This window comes from Hipposideros armiger, unplaced genomic scaffold (assembly GCF_001890085.2).
Source record: "Hipposideros armiger isolate ML-2016 unplaced genomic scaffold, ASM189008v1 scaffold_1041, whole genome shotgun sequence".
NCBI lineage: Eukaryota > Metazoa > Chordata > Mammalia > Chiroptera > Hipposideridae > Hipposideros > Hipposideros armiger.
In genome coordinates, this window is record NW_017732391.1 from 361,764 (window position 1) to 369,507 (window position 7,744).

Consider the following 7,744-nt stretch of genomic DNA (forward strand, 5'->3'; position numbering starts at 1 on the left):
AGAGTAGGACCTTTGGAACATGAGGTAGCGTCATGTGAAAATGCTGCCGTTCTCAAAGATAAGGTCAACTAAACTTTGAATTGAGAATTGAGGGGAGTTGAACTCCATGTGGCAATTCAAGGAAAGCTCATCAAAGGGAAGGGGTATGTAGGAAGTATTCAACGGGATATAAGAAATGTGAAAAGGAAAAGGCAGTGTATCACCAGGAACAGAAAAAATAGATTGAGCCCCATGGGGTACAGTGTAAGCTAAAAGGCAGTCTTTGTACTACATATTAATTTATTCATTCGCCTAACATATACAGTGCAATTTCTAAGTTCAAGGTGCTTTTCTGAGCACTTAACACACAGCAGAATGGTCAGAAAATTCTTTCCCTCATGGAGCTTCCATTGAAGTAGGGGGCAAGCACAATAAAAATTTAGGTGAAACATGTAGCATATTAGATGGGGTTCATGCTAAGTAGAAAAGCAAAGAAGAAAAAGAGGTTGGGAGTATTAGGGGTTGTAATTTAACAGTGTGCTGTTTTTCATACTATTTGAAGCTATCAAAGACATTGGTACATGTAAGGCAAAATTGCCAGATTTTTGTAAAACAATTCAACCTTGATCTCTGGCTGCATACGATTTTCTCATTCTTCAATCGAAGTTGGCAGTTCAAGAGAGTGACACACTTGCTGTCTCCGTACTTGAGGCTCTCTGCTGATTGCTCTGAGCTGAGAATAACAGCAGAGCTTCAGACAATTTCCAGACTGGTGAGAACCTTGGAAAAGGAGATTTAAAAAAATGTTACACTCCACAGAGTCCTCATAGTTGGTGAAGAATAGCAGAGCCTCCTCAGACCAGCTAAAGCTCTAGCGTGACCACGAAGGGTCACTGAGGTCACAGGGCTCAGACCTTGGTTAGAAACTTAAGAAAAGAAGTAGAATAAAATGCAGATCTTGAGCAAAGACCTTCATCGTACTGGATAGGTCATGTCTAGAGAATTACCCAATTAAGGAACCCGGGAGAGCAGCGTAGTCAAGGTATCAGGACTTCAGAAAAACATCTTGTGGGCGGCTTTAAAATTACTTAGGAGCTTAATAAAAATTGACATCTATCTGGACACTATCTCATGGTTGAAAAGCCAGCTGAAAGAGTCAAAAGCCTGTAAACAAGTGAAAATAAATGGCTTGCAGTTCACACTGAGAGGAGTTCTCAGGGCTGGCATCTGAAGAGCTCTGATTTAGCATGAGGGCTTGATGACTAAGCTATTACACTGAGACAAATAGATTGGGAATGAAATGTGCAAATGAACTAACTGGCAAGAGTTGTTGGAAAGGTAGGGAACCTTATACCATGGAGTTGTTTATATTCAGATTTACAAAAGGGCTGCTTCTGAACATCTGCTTTGCAAAATACAAAGTGGAGAGCCAAAAAAGAAGCCACACTTATGATTGGCTCAGGAGTGGCTGATGCAAGGGGGACAGGAAAAGTCCTAAGTTAGATCAGGCAAATTGATGATTAAAAATAAAACAATCTACAAACACTTAAAAGATGTAAACACCAACCAGAGTGTGAAATTACTTATCCTGATACCCTAGAGCAGAGTAACAGGAGAGAACTAAAGAAAAGGTAATCGCAGCCAAATTTTTTTCTTTTAAAAAAATCATGAATGTGATTGGTCATTTAGACTAAGAAATGATTCTGTTATACTTCATATTCCTATTTCAAGACCCTACTCAGATGTCACCATGTTTTTGGCTTTCTTTCACTCCTCTCCAATACCATCAAAGCATAATTAATTACTTTCTTAATGATCTTTCCATGACATTAAAGAAATGCTTATAACACTAACCACAACTGCATTTTAGCTATATTTTCATCTTTATTAGTAGGATAGGAGTTTCTTAAGGACTGGGTTTATATCTTATGTTTTGTACTTCCAACACCTAGAATATTGACTGGTATATCAAATGTTTAATGAATTGAATGACACCCTTACACGTTCACTTGGGATTTAACTACTAATGTTATCATTTGTTGCCTTTGATAAGGCCACACTGTGTTAAAAAGAAAATGAGAAAGTATCTTAAGTACTGATATAAAAAGATTGCCAATGTCTCCATTCACAACAAAAAAGGCAAGGTGCCAAACAGTGTATATAGCTTACTACTTTATGTGCAGAATGAGAGGAAAAAAACAGGATACATTTACATTTGCTAGTATTTTCACAAATAAAATCTGGAAGAATACTTTAAAAGCTAATTACTGATTACCTGGGTGGAGAGGGTGGGTAGAGGGAGGAAGTATTATAATGGGGACAGTGGAAAAAACAAAAATTTTCACTGTATACATTTTTATATTGTTTTGGATTTTTAAACATTCATTATGTATCGCCTATTGAAAACACGTAAAAAAATTTAAACTAATTAGGTGGCGAGTTAAAGCAACAGCACCAATAAAAATCCACATAGGACTCCCCGGTTAATTGGGTTAAGCAGAAAGGTACTGTTATGGATTGGTTGGTTGGTTTTAACAAATGAACTCAGTTCCAGTTATGGACCAAGTTGTTGAAGAAATTCAAGGGAACTTTTATTTCCTCATGCAAGTCATGGTAATCATGTGTTTCTTTTGAAAAGCTCACTGGATAAAGGTGACTGCTCCACTCGGTTTCCTAATTGCACTACCAAGGGGAGTGTGCCCTAAGGATCCTCCATCTGTCACATTGAACCCAAGACAATTCCTTAACATACTGTTAGAAAATCAATATTTTAAATAATGAGGTTTGGACTGACTTGAAGTAGTGCTGGGTGTTAAAATAGATTTATGTGAAGTTTTTATTTGTCTAAACTAATTAGTGATTTTTTCCCCTGACTGAATACTTTTAATCAAAAAGTATCACATATATATATATATATATATATATATGTATGTATATATACAGATATATATGTATATATTTATATTCTTGAGTGGCACATGTGAAATTATAATTTTTAAGAGTTTATAAAACATAACTCATGCAAATATAAAATAAGCATGTGTTAAAGAGTTATTCAACTCATTAATGAGACAACCACCTGGACAGTAAAGATGGTTCAAAAAAGATGTAAAGAACAGGGGTTATATAGGCATGGGAGAAAAAAAAAATATTTGGATAAGATGGGCTTAGATACAGAACTGTAATGTGTCCTACAGAGCAAAACCATAACCTTTGGGGCTATCATTTCTGCCAGGCAGAAATTATTTGCATCTCTACCAGATAAAAAGCTACCAATGAACGTGAAGCTTTATAGAAAATGCACTTGTAATCAATATTTATAGATAATCAGACAGAGGTATATTTTCCAGAATAATCTAATAATCTTTGGGCAGACCTGTTACACCTGCTCTGATATGACATTGAAAGGGCCCCCCATCCTCTCTGTGCCTTACTCCCAAGTTAGATAATGTTTCTTAACACATGTTACTGAAAGCAAAAGTTAGTGAAAGAATTGTGTCAACTAAAGCTCCACTCTTATACAAGACATAATCTCAAGGATCACTAAATGAAACTGTTTTGCTAATTTTTTACAATAACCATCTAGGAAAATTCTTAGAAACACATTAAATGAGCACTTCATAATTAACCTTTTCATGCTGGATACCCATGGGCTAAACCCAGAATAAGAACAACCCTGTTTATCTTTGTTTAAGACACTACTAATTTTTGAACATCTTTTTCTTTTTGCTTTATACAATATCATAAGGAATTTTAAGTTAGAAATTTTACAATTGGCATAAACAGTTTTATATGTAATCTTAGGAATTACAGAGATGCTCTGCTTATATAGGATATTTGCCAAGAAAAAAAGAAAGAAAGAAAGAAAGAAAGAAAGAAAGAAAGAAAGAAAGAAAGAAAGAAAGAAAGAAAAGTAGTTGGTTATCCAAATATTAACTTATAATGGCCAGATGAGTTGGAAAGGAGGAAAATGTTGTTAAGAGAAGCACATGCAATTTGAATTATTTGAAATCCCTACAGCTACTACAGAAAAGAAATTTGGCCCAAAAAGAAGTGTCTCCAATACTACTTACTATTTTCTTATTTATCCATTAAAAGCTGAGGTCCTTTCATCTGACACTGCACTGCGACTGTTACATATTTGTTTTTTTTCTTTCTGGGACTGGCTGCTAGCAGTGGGAGGGTGCAAGGGAGGGAGCTTTGGAAAGGTGGCCAGGCTTCATGGTTTTGTTTTCTGCCTGGCAGTGAGGGCTGTCACACTGCAGTTGGCGGAGCCCTTCTGTATACATTCTTTGCCCCAAGGTCTCTGCCCAGATTGCTGGTTTCAGCCACATAGCACGCTGATTCCCTCAGACATGGAAACAATCAAATTACCCTTTGATAGGTGATTGGATAAAAAAGATGTGGTACGTATATACAACGGAATATTACTTAGCCATAAGAAAAGATGAAATACTGCCATTTGCAACAACATGGATGGATCTTGAGATATCGTGCTAAGCAAAATAAGTCAGACAGAAAAAGTAAATGACTTCACTCATATGTGGGATATAAAATCAAAAGCAACAAACACAATACAAACAAACAAAAAAACAAACACTCATAGACACAGACAACAGTTTAGTGGTTACTAGAGGGTAAAAGGTGTTCAAATATATGGTGATGGAGGAGAATTGACTCTGGGTAGTGAACACACAATGCAATATATAGATGATGTATTATAGAAATGTACACTTGAAACCTATACCATTTTACTAACCAATGTTACCCCGATAAATTAAAAGAAAAAGCTGAGGTACTATTTGGGAAAAAATAGGAGCTGGAAAAAAGACCACCTAACATCTTCAAAGCAACGTCATCATCCTTTATTCTTCTCTGTGCCTGAGGCAAATATTTTCTTTGTTCTCTTCTCATTTGAAGCCTTAATAAAGTCTGGGGAGGAGAAACTTTACTTTCCCATGAAGATAAGGCTATTAATTAACTAGATTTGCCAAATAAGACTGGGAAAGTAAAGTATTAAGTAGCGGTAAAACTCAAACACTGCAAAGTCATAAGTAGGGCAGCAATGCAGGGAACTTTCAATGTGAAAACCACCTTTCATGCTTTAACTTATCTGTGAGTAAAGTGCCGAGATTATTTTAATAACTGATTGCTAGCAATCAAAACCTAGGCTTCTGGGTCTCCTTATGGAATATGGTAGAACACTACATTTTTATGTACTTATTAACTCTTGAAAAAAATCTCAGTATCTGGTCTTGATTTAAAAAACAAACAAACAAGCAAAAAAGTATATAAACAAATGAACCTGTCTTAAGAGAGATTACAAAGGACCTAAGAAGGCTACATAATAATTCTGGGAAAGAGGGATTTCCCCTCTTGCACTGGTCTGACTGGATGGAGAAAGCCTTAGAGGAGGTAAACACTGGTTTGGGTTAAAGTAGAAATAGAAAAGAAAAGCTCTTCAAGAGAACTTCTATTCACAGAAGCAGATGGGGCTGAAAGCTGCCTCTGGCAGATTTCCATTCTCAAAAGAGGTAGCCAGGAGCTCAAAAGCTATCACGGAAGTCCACAAAAGAGGCTGGAAAGGCAAGTCTTATTAGGGAACTGGGGACGAGAAAGTGTAGAAGTTCATTAGAAAGGAAAATAGGAAACATAGCAAACTTGTTACTGCTAATGGAGGATTCTTACATGCAAATGAGTATATTCAAACTCAGAAGTGATACTCAAATGGCAAGCCACTTATTACAGAAAGTCGTCTACTGGTCACGCAAAGGGCTCAAATTTAGATTGTGACCTTGAAGATGAGAAATGGAAAGTACCTAGATCACTAGACGTTTAAAAATCACATTATATACCTCATGGGAAAGAAACGATTCCCAAATATATAAGGGATTGTATGTATTCTTTGAACTCCCAGGCCGAGGAATTTTATCATTCTAATCTCAGTCTTCACCTATAAAATTTCATTACGGTATCCTGTTTAATGGTCCAGTACACTATCGTGTTCAGTTACAGGCAATGTGGTTTGGTTGTCAAGTCAAAGAATTAAAGACAGTGGTCAGACTCTTGTTCTGACTCAACCTTTCAAAGTAATCTCAAGAACCCAAATCTTAAGCACTTAACCTCCTTTCCAAATATTAATCTCCTACATCCATAAATAGTCCACACTTTAACAAGTATTTTAAATCATCAAATTAAAGGATTATAAGCAAAGAGAAAAGACATTAAAATCGCTTTCAGAATCATTAAGATTTACTAAAGGGAAAAAACTATGACAAAGGCAAGGGAAAAGATTCTAAAACAAAATCAGATTAAGGTCTTTTGCCTTATAGCCTTATTGGAAAACCTGAGATTTCGTAGGGGTTCTTTAAATGGAATGGATAGTCTTGGATACTCTGGTACAAATTCTATTCATACTTTTTTAAGAAGGAGGAAAAAGGATTTATTGCAGCATATTGGCTTTTCATATTTAAGTCTTCTTAAATCTGAAAGAAACCTTTGAGAGAAGTGCTGCTGAGTACCAGGAGGCTGGAATTTGCCCGCTGTGAGGAATTACATGGATGCGGACATAATTTGTGAATGAAGAAAAAAATATATAATTATTGGGTTGTCGGAAAAATCATGACGTATTTTTTCTATGTTTTTTGTTGCAAAAATGTGTCATGACCTTTCCTTCAGTTTTGGGGCAGAAAAGAAATATTTATTTTCTCATAGATTGTAGGTGTAAATTAAATAATTCCACCAAAGTTTCATCTAAATAGAAAGACAGACTTTGAAAACATGAAAGGAGAAGAAGGGAAGGGGAGGAGGGGGAGGAGAGAAGGAAACAAGAGGAAGGATACAAAGCTTTTTATTTTAAAACAGACTGTGATTAAATTTCAATTTTCTTTTCCTAATCTGATTTTTGTTGACATTGATATAACCAGAGGGTGAGAGCATATAGTTTAAACACTGTTAATGAAGTCTATTAATATCATCCTCTCATAAATCAGCCATGGTTTCTAGGGAACAGTGTGGCACACAGTTATATCTGAAATGTATAATAGATGCACACATATTTGGTGTGAGCAAAAGGGGAAAGGAAACTACAATTTATGGAGCACTTACTCAGGGTGAGTCCTTTACACAGGTGATAGCATTCACCCCTACACTAACTAACTTTAAGAGGCAGTGATTGTTGTCCTTGTTTTGAAGAAGAGGATATAGAGGTTCAGAGATGGAGATTGCCCAAGGTTTCATGGCCAAGTAGAGGAAGAGCCACAATTCAGACCCAAGATGCTTGACACCAGAGCACCCTCTCTTTTGCAGATCATCTGCTACCTCCATGGGCTTCCAGTAGGCACTTGACTTCATCCAAGATTTGATAGGGTCAGCCTCCTCCAACGGCCACATGAGCAAAAAAAATTTTTATAACATACAAAAATGCCAAAATTGCTATAAAATACCAAGAATTCTTGTCCAGAAGTTTTTCATATGAAGGAGGAACACTAAGGGTCCTTGGTTCTCAACACCTGCCTGTACTAGCCTATCTACCGGCACACTTGATTCTTATTCTAACACGTACAAAGCCTTCATTACACTGACAGTAAACTTTCAAGTCAGACAGAACTAGTCCTGTGAACCATAAAGCTTTATATAGTGTAGCATTTTTCCAACACTCTAAGTAATACACGGTTTACAAAACTTAATGCTACCTTGTCAAATGGCTGAGTGAAAGCCACCAGACTGGTCTTTTCTCTCCTGTCCATTTTATTGCTCATGCTTT

The 7,744-nt window shown here is 36.3% G+C and overlaps 1 long non-coding RNA gene across 1 annotated transcript in view; it reads right to left on the reverse strand.

The window, feature by feature from the left end:
• Window positions 1–206: 206 nt before the first annotated feature.
• The window catches only part of LOC109376045 (uncharacterized), a 105,605-nt gene continuing 98,067 nt past the window's right edge, over window positions 207–7,744 (reverse strand). The window contains exon 3 of the long non-coding RNA XR_002122684.1: window positions 207–759. This is a non-coding gene — a long non-coding RNA (uncharacterized LOC109376045). The remainder of the gene's footprint in view (window positions 760–7,744) is intronic.